The sequence below is a fragment of the Anoplophora glabripennis genome, unplaced genomic scaffold (genome assembly GCF_000390285.2).
Source record: "Anoplophora glabripennis isolate ALB-LARVAE unplaced genomic scaffold, Agla_2.0 scaffold8, whole genome shotgun sequence".
In the NCBI taxonomy this organism is placed as follows: Eukaryota; Metazoa; Arthropoda; class Insecta; order Coleoptera; family Cerambycidae; genus Anoplophora; species Anoplophora glabripennis.
Window position 1 is genome coordinate 2,347,244 of NW_019416350.1, and position 20,775 is coordinate 2,368,018.

A 20,775-nucleotide genomic window follows, 5' to 3' on the forward strand; every position below is an offset into this window, starting at 1 on the left:
ATTATGGATAAAATGAATAGTTTATTATCCGAATGACGTTTGGAAAGGGTCTCTGAATTTATATTCACAATTCACATGTAGGTTTTAGGTACCTAACAAGAATGTGTTTATTGAGCTGTAAAATTCTGTTTAATTCAAAATTATTGTATCGACAGTGATTATTGTGTAATATTGTGATTCATTTAAAGCAGTCAAAAATAGAACATTTTTATAGAGAACTCTCAACCCTTGCATCGTGTTTACTCGAATGAAAATCGCAAAATCTATAAAAATGCATTCATTGCTGATTGTGTGATTGTTAGCAAACATTTCAACCAACACACAAGCTAATTCAAATATTTTTTTCAAAAAAATATTTTCAAATAATGCTTACAGGTATACTTAATATAATATGTCTAGTCTACGCCTCCATTCTAATAGCAAGTCCGAGACTTGTGAGGGAGAGGGGCAGCATATTATTATTCAGTACCAGGAAGACGTCATTAGTAATGGTCAAATGCCGACCGGTATCAATCTCTTGACCCAAGCCAACGTTCTACCATACTCTAAGGGAGGGTGCCTAATTCCCCTGTACGAATATAGCTGATCTACGGTCCTACGGCTGCGGGGATCGGACTTGCGACAGTGGCATTCATCGATTCAAGTACTGACGCCTCGAATCCCTGAACCTCCGACCGACCCCATGAAGTCAAACAATGTTCTTCCACAACAGAAGTGTAGGTATTCATCTTATGGCCTTATCTTCCTTAAGATAGAGACAGACATATCAAATCTTATTCTGTAATCTCAAGAACGCGTTCTAGTAGAATATGTAAATGTATTCAGGATGTTCTATAAAAAAAATAGAGCTGACAGTACTATCTTTCAAAAGTAATGGCTCAGTTACTTTTAAGATTAAAGAAATTACCACCTGTTGCAAAATTATCCAATAAATTATCTCTTACTTTTCCGATATCTTTAAAGACAACGATAATAACATTTTCGGATGATGACTGCATTTTTCATTGGAAAATTTAATGTTTCATAACTATGAAATATGAAAGCATCATTAAATTTCTGTAACTAATACCAAACTAACTTACTTCGAATAGTTTCCCCAATACTTCATACCTTAAATATAGACTAACTCATTTAGTCGTTTTAAAAATGTCATGATTAATCACTTGTATCAGATTGGCACACATTATAACGAGACCATTATATATACAACAGAACTTGTGAATATCTACATATCCAAGTAAATGTCCGCCAACATAATATAGAGTCATATACGAGATGAATAAGTCCGGTTTAACTCTTGAGATCCGGTCTTATTTCATTCGAAACCTTTCACTAATAGTTCGTTCACCAACGTCAGATTTCCTTCACTCGATTTTGTCCCAACTGCCTGTGGCTCTTATTTTTCGCCACTGTAATACGTATATAAATTCTCTATAATGCTTATTTTACGTAAATAGTTACATAAATGAGATTAATAACAGTGATTTAATTAATTACCCGCAGGAGCTGTCGATCCTAAATAAATAGCAAAAGCGAATTTTGCACAAATATATCCGGGTTAGAGTCAAAGTGGAACAATTCAATTAAAAAGTAATGCTAACTTTTCAATTTAATGATAGCGAAATTTCGATAAGTCATCGACAGCTACTGATTTTTTTTCTAGTCAAAAATTAAATACATAATCATATATAGATTTATTTTCTAAAAATAATAGCTGATCTGTGGTTAGCATTAAAGCGAGAAGCCAAATAGCGGCTTTAAAACAAACTTTGGAATTTTAAGACATAGGTATTGGAAAAATTTTATATGCCTAGCTAAAACTGACTATAGTTACCGAATGTTTGATTAAACAAAAATAATACATTTTTATTTACATCATATTTTTTTATTTTTTAAAAATTATTAAGAATATATTAACACGGGCAACAAAAAAACTGGTTTATTCCACTGAAGAGCCATGCCACTTGGTACTAAGATTCAAACGAAATGAATCTGTAATGGAAAATGGTCCAGTTATTCTTTAAATTGCTAAAAACTACCCCTAAAACCTACAAAGCAGACAAAACTTTGCATTCAGTAGGTTTCGCCTTAAGCACAATTTTGGAAACAAGCAAATCATATTTATGCTCGGTTCTCGCTTATTTTGGTTATTCAATTAATCCAGCAATCCAGCTTTGGTTGAGCACCACTAAGCTGCATCTAAAACTTAAAAATCAATAAAAATCCTACATTTAGTGGGTTCGACTCAATTCAAATCACGAACCTACAAGCTCGAAGACAGCGATATTGTGTGTGCGCGTTAAATTTTAGTTCATCTTTAGTTTTTAGTGGTGGTTTTTTGATGTTCACCCGAAGCTGAAGAGTTGCAAGGCTGGATTGTCTGGATACCCAAAATTTGCAACGTGGTCACGAAGAAAATGCATCGATTTTCTTCCCGGATTGTGTACATGGAGAAAACTACTGAATACAGAGTTTTAGTTCATTTTAGGTTTTAAGAGTAATTTTTGGAGGTCCAAATGCTGTTCATTTCATTTGCTCTCAAAATTTTATACCGAGTTTTTAATAATTTTCAATTAGACTACCTTTATAATAGTCGTTACACATACCTACAAAAAAAACATACACTGTTTTTGCAAAACAACTTTTTTCTTTTTTTTATAATGCTTTCGACTACAACGTAATATGAAATTGAATTAAAATTTCTCTTAAATCACCCACGTCCTAGAATAATTATAGATGTAAATCTTCTTCGCATGTTTTTTATGGCTAGAAAGCACATTAAATCGTGATTAGACATTATAATTAACAGTTTTAAGATATTGGTCCCCAGTTACTTTTAAAACTAAAAAAATCGCTAATGAATGTTCACAGTAGGCAACTTATAAAACGATGTCTAGCCTGGTGCATTTATATATTAAATACATTTACGTAATATACGTGTATTGATATCTTTGAGCGAAAGGTTAAAAAACAAAATATGTAGGCTCATTGCAGTTTCAAATTAAAAATTATTATCGATATTATTATATAATATAAATATGTATGTCAAAAAACAAAATATTTTGAATTATACATGGTGTTCCGGTATCAGCTTGCAAAATATAAGGAAAAAGTTCATGCTAAATGTATGAATGAATAAATTGTGTATCAAATTTGGAACTATGACTGACTATGACTATTATACAGAGGCTTCATAAATGTTTACAAGCCACGTGACCCCCGAGCTTCGGCAACCCAACATTGCACGACGAAAAATCCCTAAATCTTCGCGTCACCAATTTGAATGATTCGTTTACAATGAACTGTAACAGAATGTTATACCTACGCTCGAGAATATGCAATCACTAATTGATGGAATAGAATTTCGGGAAAAATTACACCAATCACAGCCGGTGTAACAGAATGTTGCGTTTTAATGTATAGTCGTTACGGCATCAGTAAAAACCGCATAAAAACGTTTAACTTATAAACTCTACGCAATCCATAGGAGTCCAGAAAAATTTTGTCCTGTCTCGTCTAGAAATACTATATTCTGAGCAATATTCCTATTTATTTTGTTTTTAAACTCTAGTTTGTTTCGACGCTTTGGATAAAAACCGGCTCGACTATTTGGGGATTTTCCTGGGGTATTTATAGTGGACCAATACAGGTTTGCTTTGATACCAGCGCGCCGCCGTCGATTCTACATCAGGCGGACTGGTCTACCAATACCGGACTCACCCAATGACTATTCGAGTATAAATTACGAGACACATCATGGCTAAAGCATAGGAAGAAATTTCAAGACGATCCTGTGCTTTAAGATTCACAGGTTTCAATTGATATCGTAATAACTATAATCTTGATATTATTATTTTAATAATTTCTAATTTTACCGAAATTTAATTGCCAACATGCAGGAAATAAAATGACTGTTTCGGACAAAAAAAATAAAATTACTCTTACAAAAAAATACAAAAAAACAAAAAATACAAATTCAAAAATTACAAAAATGCAAAAACTACTAAAAAAAATAAAATTACTGTTACTTAAATAAAATGACTGTTCCAAGCAAAATTACTGGCTCTGTATTAAAAATCTAATATTTATAAATATTTTCGAAACATTAGTCAAGGGCGACTCAATATAACCGTTTTTACATTTTCTGTCATCTGTAAAACATTATCAGAATTAAAATCATTATTATTACAAGAGACAGTTTCTCCATACTGGTATTTAGCAATAGAATGAATTTTAATTAATTACACTTTGTTTTAGAAATTTTTCTGGTAACTTTTAAGATTTTGTTATAATTTGTTACTGTTACAAGGAAAAGGTTCATATAATCTAACACTGCCTCTCCTTTATATAGACGTATTTCTAATTTAGGAACAATTGCGAAACGAATTTTGTGCCACTTATGTTCTTCAAAACAAGTAATTAGTAAACATTAAAAGCATTATGTAACTGATTCTCAGTGATGAGACGGTCTGAGGAAGTTTGCGCTATGTAAAAAGCTGGCATATTATCTAACCAATTCCTTTAGTGGATTTTAAGTCCGACTAACATGCAAACTTAATTTGATAAGTGCGGGATGAGTTAATTAAATATAAAAGTGAATGGAGATTTTTTACACGTATAAAGCTGTGTGATTAAAGTGCCGGACTGATGTCTTTGTGTACAGGGTGTCTTGGGAAAAGGTAACATAAATTCAGGGGATGATATAACGTGAAAAAATAAAGGATTTATTCCTACGGACCTTCACCATGTCATATTCTGTTTTAAAATAGAGGACACCAAATTTTAGCCATATCAATGTAATGCATTGAAATATCGTACAAGTAAGTTTTTAAGAGTGCTAAATACGTCAGGGTTTAATGTATGTTGTATATTGTGTCAAAAATCATTTTGCATAAAAACAGTTTTTTGTTGAAAACTCTGAAACCCCAGTGACTTGTAGCAGATGGTTAAAAATTAACAATATTAGCACCCTTTGGTATTGATTTTAAAAAGCACCCTGTACACTTTTGATATGCACTTATCAAAAGTTATTTCCCTTACAGAATTTACAGAAATAAATAAAAGTTCTGTTACTTTTTAAGTATTTTGTGTTTTTTAAGTGACTTACATATCTGATGAATATTTATTTTTTTTTTCGGATTAGGTGGAAACACTTATCCCTAAAGAAATTCACAATTTATACTCCAATGTTTTTTTTATTCAAACATTGATTAGTAGGTACATTGTATTCATAACCGTATTTCTGAAACAAATATGTATTTTGGAAATGCAACAGTACTTTTCCCTTTCAAATTCAGTAAGATTTTAAATTGATCCAGTGAATTTCCAGATTAGTCAGTGGCGTAGAAAGTCTGGTGTTAATAGCAGTGACTCCCATCACTTTCACAACTGGTTGCTGTATTTGTAAAACAATTTAGTGAATTTTGACAGTTAATTAGAAGTTACTAGTAAAAAAATATCTGAATATCTAAAAATGTGGTGTTTATAAAAAATCAACATCCTGCGTGTCAAAAATCTTCTACTTCACAGTTTAAAATGATCTAAAGAATAACGTCCTAATGTATCTGACATTTTGGCGATTTGTACATTTTTGTAGGTTTGGAACTTCTTATTTTGCGATATTCTATCATTCTAGTATATTAAATCTTCTAAAAATCCATCTAAAAATTCTTAATATTTGAAGGACCTAATATATCTTCTTTTTTATTTAATTTTATGAAATTTCCCATTAGGAGATGTTATTTTTCTTATGTTTTATATTTTACATAAAAAATTTAATAAATTGATTTTCATGAAAAGAAAAGTTTCATGTTATAGCGTTAGCTAAGAATCTATGAACTGCCTTTATTGTACTTGGACTAGGCTCTGTGGGGGCGTGATTCTAAAGCCGCTACGAAGAGAACCCTGTATCTTGGCGGATCCAATGCATGCCCGACTGAAGATCTGCGGAACAACGAAAATACAAGATGTTTCTTTGAATGTTTACATTATTTACAATTTTAATATGTTAGTTATGTTTTTGTATTAATTAAGTATATTTTACACAAATCGTTTTTAGTTTCATTTTGGATAATTATTTATTACTAGCTATTTACTAGAAATCGCTAGTGTGATTTAATGCTAGTTGTGGCATGCAGTCCAAGAGTAGTTGTTTCCCGCAATATGAACTGTTAGGAATCTTGTCTATAAAGTTAGATATCGTTTGAATAACTAGATTTCTGGTATCGGAGAAAATCTTTAGTATGTATTTTATAAGATTTTTAGTATAAAATTTTGAATTTTGTTCATTTACGTTAATACCTTTACAATCGAGAAAAAAATTATATTTGTATCAGCTTATCTTTCTCTCACGCTTTTTTATAGAGGAAAGAGGATGGCATTAGCATATTAGCATTTAGGTTATTCGCACGTGTTTTTTGTTAACGGTTATTTTCATTGCTTTATAAGCAATCTATTAGTTTATACAGGGTCGGAAAGTCCCCATGGTTCATCGGCCGTTACGTGAGAGCGATAAAGTAAGTCATAGAAATCCGTGCGATAATAATAATAATAATAATAATAATAATAATAAGCTTTATTTTCCTCAAAGACAAAATACATTGTATAGGAATAGTCATACAGCAAGATACTTTAACCTACTTACTACATACTAAACAATAGTTGCAATTTCAACATACATTAATTAGAAAAAAATTCATTCAATGTATAAAATGTACTGTTTACCAGATATCGGTACAGCCTATTTTTAAAGATTGTGAGACTTTGTGCTCTTTTTATATCCAAANTTACCTACAATTTAAAAAAATATATATTTTCATCGTTTAGATCCTAAGCTACTTAACATTTTGCGCCTGTTAGCCGTAGTCGTACATTATTTAACATATTAACATAAAACAAAATCGATAAAATACTTTGTCAGCAAATTAGCCTGTTATAATACTCATCATTTAAAGTAGACCTGTGTAGTTATTTCCGAGTTATCAAGAAAATGTCACCAACAGTAACTTTTCGGCCTCTGCCGACTGGAGTAAATATGATCTTTATAAAAACGGTAATTTACTGTTAAAATATAAATTAGTTCAAATAAATTCGAATATGTTTCTAAAAATACTACGACATTGACATGCCCCAAATAGCATTGAATTATATCAACAATATCTAGCAAATAGCTAAATAACCAATTGTATCAAAATAAAAATTAAAAATATGTCTAAATATTATTAAAACAAAAGCATATACCTGAAATATTGAAATTGTTAAATAACGCGTAAAAATTGCCACGAAAGAAATATCTTCAATAATTTTTTGTAATTAAAAATCGATGTTTACTTCGAACTAACAATAAATCTTCAAAATTAAGCTTTTCTGAACATGTAGGAACCTTTGTTTATTGATTTGATATTCATGAAATATGAAATCACGCCTTTACGCCTAATTAAATTTCTGCAGTATATCTGGCAATAGTGTAGATTTTTTAATGCACGCAAATCACACTTCTCGCTTCAATTTTTTTCTTATAAATTCCAGAAACAAAAACATATCGTTAATAATTACATGTTTTCTCAGTTCTATGTTTTATATTTTACTGTTAAATATTTCAAATCCGTCTCTGTCTGTCAATTGCAAAATAAAAATAAAAGTAAACAAAGTAAACACGTCACATTATAAAATGGTCGGTATCTTAAACTAAACAGAGGAAATCGTGATATAAAGTCATGCATGTTGATATGTATGTATACACAAGTTAATAATGTCTGATAGAAATCATATATACGCAGCCAGAACCGTATATAACTCATTTCTGTATGAGGTTGTGCAACTCGTGTTAGCTCGTTAGTTTTGCAATTATATTTTGAACTTTGCGATCGCAAAATACCGTACTAGGGGGAATTACGTATTTATATTTAATATTCATAGGCCTTAGGATAAATAATTGCAATAACTGTTTTTATAAAATATTCTCCTACTTACCTAATTTCTAGAGACCACTGAAAAAATTACAATTCACAGAAATGGCATTCAACCTTAAACCAGCATATAAGGCTAGTTACGATTTCATAAAAAACTATGGCAGGCCACTGGGATTTTTTTATATTTTTGAAGTGCAAATATTGTTTTGAACAAAACAGTTTTGCACTGCTTTTGCCGTTTTGGAACAAACAGAAATCTGCAAAGATGACAGGTTGAGGCAAACGAAGATGATTTTAAAAATTGTATTGAAAATACGTATGTACTAATACTCTCTTCGATAGATCTCTTCACATATCTGTCCATTACCTTAAATATTCCCACATTATGATAAAGAACTACTTTTTTAACAGTTTGATCCTTTGTATCCCAAAAAAGAGATCCTTAAGAGCATTTGTTTGATTACGAAATATTTTCTTAAAATTAGGTTGGAAAACGCTCCTTCATTTTTGAGTTGTTGTGTAACACCCTGTATAATTCTGAATTTATCTAGACAGATTGTTAATTTGTTCTGTAACGGTAAAAGCAAAGCAAAAAAGTTATTTTCCTTCAAAACGAAATTTGCATTTAAAAAAAACACAAAAAATATTTAATACCAGTGGCGTTCCATAATTGTTTATTAAAACGTAACCACACCTACGTCATTGGTTTGAGTTGCGATCTAGTTGAGTTTTTTCATTCTGAATGCCATTTTGTTATTAATTGTTTAAAAGATATTCAGAGACAACTTTTTTTGCAAGCATAAACCTCCTAAATCCCAAAAACTATGGGGTTGCGAAAACAATTTCATATAACAAAATTATATTTAGGGATATAGAAAAAACGTACAAGAATTTGTTAGATTACAATCATATTTCAAGAAAATATTTTCATTAGTTTGGGGAATATTAAAAAAAAAATTAAAATTGAAATTTTTTGGTATGTTTTACTGGGTCGGATACATTTTCAAGTGCATCATCTTGCTTTTACGGGTATCAGGTTATCAGTGCCATGTTTTTTCTTTTAGCAGTAATCTATTTATTTTTTTTTAAGAAAGCTATCAATATTTTACGCTATTAGATTCCTTGCTCTCTTTCAAAAACAGTGGTGTATTTAATGGCATTTCAGACGAGAAAAGTTTTCTGTAACTCAATTTTTTTTTTCAAGACTGTATTTGCAATTTTTTTTTAAATTTTCATACTTACAAAAAAGAAATAAATTAAAAAAAGAAAAAAGTGTTAGATTAATAGTTAGAAAAGAAAGAAAATCATAATTTTTTTCAGCACGTGTAATATCCAATGTGAGTCCGTTTTGTTAAAATTTTGTTTATTGTTATGTTTTGCACATGCGAACTGCTAATAATTAAAAAAATAGTTAATACCAATAACACTGAAGAAAAATTACATCAATGATCATTAAATAGTAACACTGGACTTGGATAAGAATATGAAATGAGAATACCTTTTCTATGTAATGTACCCTGCTCTTTCAAAAAATTTTACTATTTTAGCATAAATTTCAGTAGAATGGTTTTCAAATTGTGCCTACAGCGCATTTGGTAGAGGTAAACAGAATTTTTATTAAAACTTTCTTTTCTAAAACTATGTTCATATGAACTTTTTCTCCTCATTTTTTTAGTACTTTTTGTTTTTAAATGATGATGAACTTTTTTATACCTACCTACATTTATGGATTTGTTGATGGTGGTCGTTAACAGACCAAATGTGCAGGTTCATTCCAAACAAAACGATGAAACAAAAATGACTTTAAGGATGACTTTTTCATTGTTATCTAACTTGAGGCTCAAAATTTGTTTAATTTCCAAACTAAATTGATTTATTACTTTATTTTAAAAATATTAAGCTAATTGAAGTGAATAAAAAAAAATAAAGTCCTATCAAATGAAGTCAGCAATGTCATTTGATACCAAAAATTTAGGTATGCCAAAGATGTCTAACCTCACAAACAATATTCTTAACTGACGATGTTGGAAAAACAGACACCACATACGAGTATAGGTATGGGTTACACGTCCCAACTAGCACTGAATAATACCACAATATCTAGTAATAATCTGATAATTAATAATTATCTAAAATAAACTAAAATGATACATCTAAATATTATTGTACTAAATTTCCTTTATTTAGCACAATTAATATACAATAGCTTACAAATTTTGAGTTATTTTTTCAAATTACAAGTTAACATTATATACTTTCTTTTGTTTCTCGAAATTTCCACAGGTTTCTAAGAAAAGTATCTAAGCTTCTAAGAATATGAGAGAAACATATTCCAGAAAAATCACGAAACAAATGTTGTTTTTTTTTAAACAATCTTCAATAAAAATAGCTTAAATCTGTGTCATCTTCGTCGTTATAATGAATACATAAATTCCATTTTGAAATACTTTTGTGAGCCTCTCTGTAAAGGATCAAAGATACTCAATACAGTTAACCACGAAGGTACACCATCTGTTTTTTATATAACCATCTGTGGAATATCAGATTTATTTCTGTACTTTCTTGAAATAGTATAATTATGTACACCCGTGATTCGTGGGAATAGGTTTGCTAGAATCAAAGGAAATTAAACCGTTCATCTTTTTGCTTCCACCTTCCCGACATATGTTCTCTGGTACCTGCGCGACACAAAGCTTCCCTGAATTTTTATCTCTTCCGGGTGATGAGTCGCCGAAATTTCAGGTGCACGAGAAAGTCGGTAGACGGGCTGGTCATATCGACAGGCAGAAAACGTTTTGGTGAATCATTCCTTTATATGTAGGTATGTACTGTTAGGGTATTATTTCGACTGGGGCCGTTGTTTATAAAACAACGATAAGAAGTGAAGGCCAAGGCGCGGAAATTCGGACTGAAAGGCAGGGACACGGGGGAGAGAGAATGACCACAGACGACTGACGAGGTGTTGTATTGAGATAATTTGGTCATTGTTGTATTGTTTTATTATAAAATAAAGTTATTTTGTGAAAAGCTGTACAGTACATACATGTAGAGACTTATAAAACTACTCCTAATTTCACCGTTAATGCGCTTGTGTGAAGAATTGTAACTGTTTCTGAACAAGCCATATTGCATTGTGAACATATACGATTCACAAAAATGATGATGAAATTTTATCTATTGGCGTATCATAATAGATACATTATGATGCTGTATTTTAGTACCGTAAATTCATTATATTACTATAATGGAATAAAGTGTAAATTAAGTACTATTCAAATTAAACTGCATATTTTAAATATTAAAAACGCAGCTAATGCAATTTTTACATTAATGATCCTGTTTAAATCTCCGTACCGTTTCCTGTTGAGAAGTTAGCACCAGAAAAATCGTTAAAAATTAAGCAAATCTGCGCCAGAAGCAATGCTCGGTATATTCTTTTGAGTGACTAGATTCCAGAAAGAGGCTATGATTTTGGCAGTTTAGTGAAGTTATAAATTATTCATATACATTATGCTTATTCGAAAGAAAAAATTTTGTCCCAAAGTTCACGCAAGATTTGAATTTAGCGCCATTATGCGGTAAAGTGTTGTCAACGGGAAAGCGTGACAGCTTACAGTTCAGAGTAATTAAAAATGGAGTGGTACACGAAAGAGTAACGTACGTGGATATTTCGAAAAGCTGTCTACATCTTCATGCTTACAAAGTTCAGTTGACTCAAGAACTGGAGACTGTTGGCCACACAGAGCGAAGAGAGTTCGTTGAATAGTGCTTATGTTGTTTCAACAATACTATGCCATATGCCATACAGACCGAAAAAGTATTCATTTACTAAATGAGTCATTTTCCTGGTCGTGTAACTTCCCGTTTGGTGATCAGAATAGGCCGCCTAGATCATACGATTTCACGCCGTTGGACTTTTTGCTTTGGGTTCTTTTGATGTCTAAAGCCTGTATCAGACAATGCAATTTTGTTGCAGGGATTTGGTTGCCGCAATAGAATCCATGAAATTTTTCTTATCAGACTATGCAATTCTGTCCCGGCAACTGAATTGCATGAATTAAAACATGCTCTATTCCGTGCAACAAAATTGCAGGGATTCTAGTTACTTTTATGAAGATTTGTTTATTGCCAACCTCGCTGTTGTTGGCTGTTGAGCATGGTTGTTGTTAGTAACACCGTTGAAGCCACTATTAAAGCTATANTATCGACAGGCAGAAAACGTTTTGGTGAATCATTCCTTTATATGTAGGTATGTACATACATGTAGAGACTTATAAAACTACTCCTAATTTCACCGTTAATGCGCTTGTGTGAAGAATTGTAACTGTTTTTGAACAAGCCATTTTGCATTGTGAACATATAAGATTCACAAAAATGATGATGAAATTTTATCTATTGGCGTATCATAATAGATACATTATGATGCTGTATTTTAGTACCGTAAATTCATTATATTACTATAATGGAATAAAGTGTAAATTAAGTACTATTCAAATTAAACTGCATATTTTAAATATTAAAAACGCAGCTAATGCAATTTTTACATTAATGATCCTGTTTAAATCTCCGTACCGTTTCCTGTTGAGAAGTTAGCACCAGAAAAATCGTTAAAAATTAAGCAAATCTGCGCCAGAAGCAATGCCCGGTATATTCTTCTCAGTGCAGTGACTAGATTCCAGAAAGGGAACATGCTTTTGGCACTTTAGTGAAGTTATGAATACCAATTGATTGTTTCGTACATTATTCTTATTCGAAAGAAAAAAATGTTAATGTCTTATATCGGGTGTCCCAAAGTTCACGCAAGATTTGAATTTAGCGCCATTTGTGCGGTAAAGTGTTGTTAACGAAAAAAAAAGAGCGAGACAGCTTACAGTTCAGAGTAATTAAAAATTGAGTGGTACACGAAAGATTAACGTACGTGGACATTTCGAAAAGCTGTCTACATCTTCATGCTTACAAAGTTCAGTTGACTCAAGAACTGGAGACTGTTGACCACACAGAGAGTTCGTTGATTGGATTATGGAACAAGTGAATGCTGATTTTTTGAATGAAATCTTCAGCGATGAAGCTCATTTTCATCTTGATAGCTTCGTTAATCCACAAAATTTTCGTCTTTGGTGTTCAGAAAACCAACGAGTGATTGTTAGGGATATTGGGCTGGAGGCGTCTTGGGACCATTCTTCTTTGAAATTGCGACTGTTCAGGCAATAACAGTTAATGGTGTTCGCTATTGCGACATGATAATCCAGATTTTTGTGCCTAAATTGCAAGATATGGATGTAGACAACATGAGGTTTCAACAAAGCTATGTCACATACAGACCGAAAAAGAATTAATTTACTAAATGAGTCATTTTCCTGGTGGTGTAACTTCCCGTTTTGGTGATCAGAATTGGCCGCCTAGATCATACGATTTAACGCCGTTGGACTTTTTGCTTTGGGTTCTTTTGATGTCTGAGGCTTACACCAACAAGTCCACGACCATCCACGCCTTGTAGGAGGAAATTTAGCGCTGTATCAACGAAATTCAGCGAATTTTTGCAAAACGGTCATGGAAAATTTCGACAAAAGTGTGAGTATATGCCAGCAAAGCCGTGGAGGCCATTGACCCGATTAACCTAACCTTATAAAATATAAATATAAAACTATAAATACTGGCCCTATTTAAGTGGTCCTTAAATAAAAAATAACAATTTTCATACTATCTAAAATTATTTACTTGGTATATTTACTTTAATTTCATCCTGTTCACCTTAACATCTGTGAAAAAAGTTTCGAATATTTTATTTTCCAAAATCAAGGGCGTTTTACATTTACCAATTTTTGCAGATATGTTGATTCATGTAATTGTTCTGTTATAGATTATAAATTTACTAAAGTTAGCCATTATAGTAATTTTATAGTATATATAGTAGTCAATATTTATTTTTAAGTTTAGAGCATTGAATTTGAAACATGTAAAAAGTTGTCAATAATGTAGGGAATAGCAGTAGATATGCCAAAGAAATAGGTTCATAGACAAGCTAGTAATTAATTAAGTACTTAATTTATTCTTTAATATAAGAACCTAATTATATGGCATCAAAGAATGTATAACTTTTGATAAGAATTTTAGAAATATGTAAAAATTAAAATGTAAAACCCAAAACCGAAAAATTCGCATGCAAGTTAAATGTGACAACTTATTGCGACACATTTAAAGCCTTTATTGAAAGTAATTTAAAAAATCCACTGAATAATATAACAATTATTTTAAATATGTTTACAAATTGTGGCTGATAAAGCTAAATTAATTTTCCTAAAAAATTAAAGTTAGTAATTAATTTAAATTAGAAAATGATTTAGATACCACTAAATACCCAAAAGCGAGGAAATTCTTCAAATAACAGTCTTTCTAGAAGACGACATATTTTAATTAACCGACAAACAAAATTTCATAAGTACATTTTTCTGAAAATAAATGGACGTTTATGGTTAAAATGATCAGTGCATTTGTTTCGAAACTGTACAGCTAAAATGAACTGCACAAGCAAAATTGAGACGAATAACCGTCATATGCTGTCCAATTTAACCATACGGTGTGGAAGGTACTACTAAAACTGTGTAATTTACATTTGAAATAGGCAACGTATATCTATCATTAGTTTCATTCAACCCAGCAACTAAAACTGAGACGAATAAATGCTTTACTTACTCATTTTTAACTGCATAATTTGGGATGTACAATTTAAATAGTACAGTTAAAACCGTACGAACTAAAAACGTACCATTGTGAATGATCATTCGATCATTCGTTCCAATTTTAACCATATGGAAGATACATTCTAACAACACAGTTTGTATGTTCAGTTGTTTTTTATATCCTACGATCCTAAGTCTATGCACCTTCAAAATTATCGTTTCTTCTTTCTGTTTTTGTCTGTATAGACAACTTAAGCGAACACATATTTATTTTATTGTATTTGTTTACTTTTCGTTCTTATATCACTAATAATAATAATCTTTGTTGCAGGTATGTGTTCAACTGGCACGATAATTTGTGCGGTAAGTAATGAATTATGTGAACATTATGTAAAGCCGAGAGATATAATTTCAACTGAATAATGATTATTTAGAAACTGGTTTATTATCGGAGTTATAAATTATTCATTATGAGATTGGCCGGTGAAATTTTGAATGCATTAATTACATTGTGATCGCTTTGAAAATCTTTAACGTCTCCGATGGAATCCAGATTGATATCCCCAGATTCGCACATAATGAATTGTATTGAAATTAACCGTTACGATATAAAATTAAATAAATTTTTTTACAATCGCAATATTAGAATAACTTTATACCTATTTTAAATACTCTTTATTTGTTTACATTAATCCTCACAAATACTTTAAATACATAAGTTCTTACAGCCTAGCTCTTACTCTTTTGGCATTCATATTAATTGGAAAAACTATCAAAATATATTCCCAATTTCAGAGCTATTGCAGTCATTGTCTTTCTTAAATCATTTTTTTAAAATTTGGATGCAGTTATCATAGTGGTATAAGAGCAATTATAAAAATAAGTGAAGAATTTCTAAAAGGTGAGTTCTCAGTAAATATCAGAACAAAGTTTTATAAAGATCTGATCTACATTTTTTTATTTTTTTTAAATTGGACAATGTGTTAAAATTAAAAAGCATTTTCCTCGTCTAAATTTGACAACATTTTCTAATATACACATTTGTCCTTTAAGCTCTCAGTTTTGAGATAAAGGAAGTTAAAGTTTTCAAGAATGTTTTTAATTTTTTTTTGTCTTGTTACTTGAAAAATGATACGATATCTACAACATCTAATGACCGTTTTGGTAACAAACGGAATTAAAATAATTAATAATAATTTCCTTTTTTCTTTCATTTGATGTCAAATACTCTATCGGTCAATTACAAGAATGCAGGTAATTAGAAATAAAAATAAATTTCACAGGATTATCTTCGAACTGTTGCTTCCTTATGTTCTCTGTTCTGTTCCCTATATGGCAACCAGTCTGCAGATTGCACTATTACCAACCAGATTATGACCAACCAGACTATGACCAGGCTAGACTAGACTAAGACCAGACTAGATGACTATGGCCAGACTATAACCAGATGTCTACGACCTATGATCTATGATGACCTATGAGGATGATGACTATGACCGGACTATGATCAGACCAGACCAGATTATGACTAACTAGATATAGCAATCAGATTTCACATTGCTCTGTTGTCTATATGGCAACCAGATGGCATTTTTCTTTCCAAATTAATAAAACATTCACTTATGCAATTGTTAATAGCGCAAATGATTCAAATAAACAAATGTATCAATTACGCTAAAAGCGTTCTACTGTCTCTTTTAATTATACCTACATCAAATCGTCAGAATATGCTATATAACCGATGATATTCAACACTCTTATATAAAACGTTATATACATTACAATTTTTTAAAACACTTGCAAGACGTATGGATATTTTAACACGGTAGAGCGAGATAGTTGGATGCTTTTCTAAGTCATTTCTGAAAGTGATTAATCTTTTGCAAAAATGATTGTAAAAAACTGTATGTCTACAGTTTTGTTTTTAATTAATTTGTCTAACGGTTGCGAAGGATAATATATCATTGGTGCCAAGTAGTTATTAAAAATTATGGCTAATATCGGTTCTTATTTGGTTTGAAGCTACTAATAAATGTACTGCCACTAGTCAGAAACAGAATGTGTGTGGTCACAAGAGCAGAGAATCGTTACTTGAAATATTTTCTAAATATTTCTTAGAAGTAGCTCGCGAACTGTTAATTATTAGTGCAAATTTATTACTGGTAGTTTCTTAGACAGAGGCGCGCAAATATTATTATGAAGCCAGTTTAATAATAAAAACGATTTTGACTGATAAACTAATGTATAGATACTAATGTATTCTTTATGTTTATCTATACAATATAAATAACTTTAAACAAGTGTTTATACAACATTATGTCCTATACTGCACAGTAAGGCATTGTAGGAAATTTTGCGTATTAAAAATTTGAAACAAAAATCAATTTCATAGATTTTTAAAACGTAATGAAAAACACAAAATATATAGAACTTGCAAATTCCTTTTGTTACAAAAGTCATTGCTCTAGTAACTGCTATGATCTTTAATCAAGAATAACTATATTAACGTCTGGTGATATGTGATTAATTTAAATTTTCTACCGAAATATCCAAAAATGTTTTGTTCACGATGGGGATAAAGTAAAGTATATTCATAGATATAAGAGAATGGCTGCCTCCGTTGAGATGCCATCGGGTCATAAGACAGACAAGGCATCTAAATAGTTCCACATTAAATTGTATATCAATGATCAAGTAGTTTACATTCCATGACAACTTGCCTTTTATGGACTTTTTTTAATTTAAAGCCGATGCATTGCAGGCACATTATGTTTTATTACAGTTAATTAATTTCTATGTCATCTGTTTCAACTCCTCTATTTAAATTATCTGGTATTGATAATGTACGTTCGTTCGAGGATTAGTTCTTCGTGGTTTCATCTAATTTTTTGCAAATCCCAGAAATTTTTTTTGGCAATTGGCAGTTTTATTAATTTGTCTTTCCTTCAACACTTTCCACTTTTCCGAAATTTTCACGCTGAACATACATATTATAACGTTATTTTAAAATATAAATTGTTTTTGAAATTACTTTATTATAGACATAACATGAAAGTTTGTAATTTTAATATTTACATAGTACCATGTCAAAATTAATGATAAAGTTTCAGGATTTACTAAAATATTGCATCATAATTCTCGAAACAACATTAGACATGCAGGGTGATCTCAAATGAAGTGCAAAATATTTAGGGGCTGATCCTGCAAATAATAATGAAGATACAGGTTCCTACACTTTTCCGAAAATTCAATATTAATGAGTTTAATAATTTTAAAGTTATTTTTTAATTAATATTTTACCGCAATTTTTTTTTTGGTTAAGAGAAATTATTTAAATTTCGTACACTTATAAGTAAGAACTTGCACCTATGAAAAAAAACTATATTGAATAAAACAATGATAGGTAACTTTTTTATTAGGAGTTTATTAAACACTTCATCAAAATTGTAAAATTTAAAAATAATTTACCAAGATTTCAACAGAAAACATGGTTGTCAAATGTTGTCCCAAGACATTAAATAGATACGTTTTTATGCGAAAAGCTTAGTTATTTGTTTGAAATAAGACATTTTCTAATGATTTCAATACTGAATAGTATAACTTTTTGAAAACAACAAATAAAATAGTCATGATCAACTTTCTAGGCGATTTAGTGTTTTAGATCTGCATAATTTTAATGATCTATTTTTTATGGTGCTGTTCATTCTCATTAATAAAGACGAAAAAAATATAAATTTAAAACCTATCAATTTTGAGTTTTCAAAAAAGTGTGATAGGATTATTCACCATTATTTTGATGAGTATAATATTTCTCTAAAATTTATGCACATAATTAAGAAATATAAAAGAAGAAATTTTCTGCTTATTTTTGAAATTTTTCTTCAAAGAAATTAGTAACATCAGATACTAGTATCACAAAAGGAAAAAACTAAATACAGATTTGGATACTTTTGGAATCGACTTACCGAAATCTCACAAGCAAACCGCTAATCTCTAAATTGATTAGACCATGCTAGTTGCGCCACTGTTAAAATTATGTACTCCTACACAACTCAGCGGATAAAAAAAATCAATTTGTAAATTACTTTTCGGCAACATGACCCAAGCGTCGTTCGGCTTAATAAGTATATGCGTGCGATAAAAATTCACAGGTTCAACGACCTTAATCAGCCCAATTCCTCGACTCGGTAAGGTGTATGTCATATTTAACGCAGGAACATGTTGATCAGATAAGAGATAATTTTAACAAAAGTGTCGAAATTTAACGAGAACTACGACAAAATTGAATTATACGTACAGGATATGCCACTTTATGTGTCTGAACAGAATTATTTTTTCACCTACACATTTGATTGAGTAGAAGCTATTCTGATTTTAGAAGCTAAAATCGAAAAAATAGAAAATATACTACCAAATTACAGAAGTATAGAACCAAACAAAGACTTATCGGTTCAACATAGTTCTGTTTGTTTGAAGATATCGGAAAAGTAATATATGTTACAATGAATAATTCACGTGGTGGGACTAAGTCCAATAGTACAAGATATGTACACAACATAAGTATAATGTTAGAGTAAGATTTGATTGCTTACTGACTGTTTCCAACTGTCCCTCTCTAACATATTACGTTTATAGTACATTATTTTACACATATCTCCCGTATGATTGGAGAAGAAATTATATATAACGTAAAGAACAGATACTAATAATTCAGGACACCGTGCTGACATATAGGTACGGAAGTTGTGAACAGACCTAAATTATTAAAATATTTACAGGATGTTTACAAACTAACATGAGTTATAAACATTTTCAATAACCAAAACCGTTGAAACCGCAAAACGGCGCTTAAAATTAATAACAAACAAAATTTTTAAAACTTATTGGGAATCTCTGGAATAGTCCCTTACATAAGAAGATTATGTAAGGGACGATTATTATATATTATTTATACTATTGAACGTGGTGGTAACATATGGACTCGTTGATGACAATTGCGTTATTACACCTCTTTATTGGAATTTGTGTACATTGTAAAAAGAGTAAATCGATCAGCGGTTTCAAAAATGTTTCTTATTATTGTGGTAAGCCAGTATGTCTTAAAAAATATTCCATTTGCAAAAAACACAAAAAATATACAATGTTTCTATAGTCACTATAGGAAAATTACTTTAAAACGATCACGTAAACAGTGNGTAAATACATTCAGGTGTGAAAATATTGATACGATGGAAACATTTTTGAAACCGCTGACTGCATAGAAGGCACTGATTATGTTTATAAGTATTACTGCATGATTATTTTGTTATACAGGGTGAAAGAAGTTTGACGGCCTTAATTTTAACAGACGATATAATACAATAAAATAAACAAAAAAAAACCTTATATGACATGGGTCATAAAAAAATTATCAAAATCTCTTGATGTACAAAAGTTCTATTAATTAAGGAATATTGACATAACTGCAGGGCCGGCCGGAAGGGGTGAAACAGCGAAGCAGATGTTTCAGGCGACATTTTGTTAAGGGCGGCATTTTAAGACTTGACTATTAACTTTTTATAAATTTCAGAAATTGAAAATTGTACAAAAATCTGAAAAAAACATTTGTTGACGCCGAATGAATGCTTTGTGCTTTATTGTGAAACGTTACATATTCCCATTCCTGTGACTGTGGCCAGTGAAAAACGTTCTTTTTCAAAATTATAAATTATTAAAAATTATTTATGATCAACCATGGCCAGGAACGGTTAACGGACAAAGCCATTTTTGCTATCGAGAAAGATATAACAAATAATTTGGTTTACGATGATATTATTGAAGNGATTATTATATATTATTTATACTATTGAACGTGGTGGTAACATATGGACTCGTTGATGACAATTGCGTTATTACACCTCTTTATTGGAATTTGTGTACATTGTAAAAAGAGTAAATCGATCAACGGTTTCAAAAATGTTTCTTATTATTGTGGTAAACCAGTATGTCTTAAAAAATATTCCATTTGCAAAAAACACAAAAAATATACAATGTTTCTATAGTCACTATAGGAAAATTACTTTAAAACGATCACGTAAACAGTGGAAGAATATTTAAAATGTTTTTTCACACAGTTTTTCACACATTTGCTAGGTTAATATTTAATTCGAAATAATCATCGACCCATCGACCAGAAGAAGGAAACA